Raw genomic sequence first — 854 nt, 5'->3', positions numbered from 1 at the left:
GGTCTGGACGTTTTTATGAAGTGAATACAGTAGCTTGACTACAGTGAGGACACAGATAAGATCTGGACGTCACCCCGTGGTGGGCATCATGTGTTTCTTTGTCTGTTTAGTCTAGGACAACGCAACAATCGTTAAGCAGTTTATAGGATGTTCTGTTTCCAAAATGTAAAAACAATCCTGCTTTTATGTGACGCCAGATTACAGATGAAACAGATGAGTTTTACCAGCGATGAAAAGTAACACATTAAATGTGATAATTCATTCGTGAAAATAATCCAATTTAACCTTTGAATACGTTTTAACACAAGAAGACGTGCAGAGAAATTCCACCGTCCATCAACTTATTATTGCTCTAATACATTTAACAGATACTGCAGGCTTCACCAAAACACCTCAAGATTAAAATATCATCCTAATTAAGGTAGTAATATTAGCGACACACACACACACACACCTGATGTCTGGTTTGGAAAAGACAAACACTGAAGACTCAAAAACGACCAGAGACACTGGAGCCGTTTGGTACAGAGTCCTAGCTGGACAAGTCAAGGTGAACCATGTATTTTACACTCTGCTTCTCTAATGAGACTTTTATGGACCTTAAAATCCTCCCAGATTTAACTTCTGTTAGGGTTGCAAGTTAGACTGAATCTGATGCAGTCGTTTAAGTTTCTCAGCAGCATTTTAAAAGTAATCCTTTTAGTGATGACACTCTTTAAAAAAACAGAAATGGCTGCAGAAAAACAAACTTTGAATTAACAACGGTCTCTGTCACAACAAATGCATCAGAAATACATCACAAGCACAACTCCTGGAAGTGGGACGAGACGCATGAACCACACGTATAAACGTGG

This window comes from Cynoglossus semilaevis, chromosome 12, assembly GCF_000523025.1.
Source record: "Cynoglossus semilaevis isolate Cse_v1.0 chromosome 12, Cse_v1.0, whole genome shotgun sequence".
Classification (NCBI taxonomy): Eukaryota; Metazoa; Chordata; class Actinopteri; order Pleuronectiformes; family Cynoglossidae; genus Cynoglossus; species Cynoglossus semilaevis.
The sequence above is the reverse complement of the archived record's forward strand: the minus strand, read 5'-3'. Positions refer to the sequence as shown.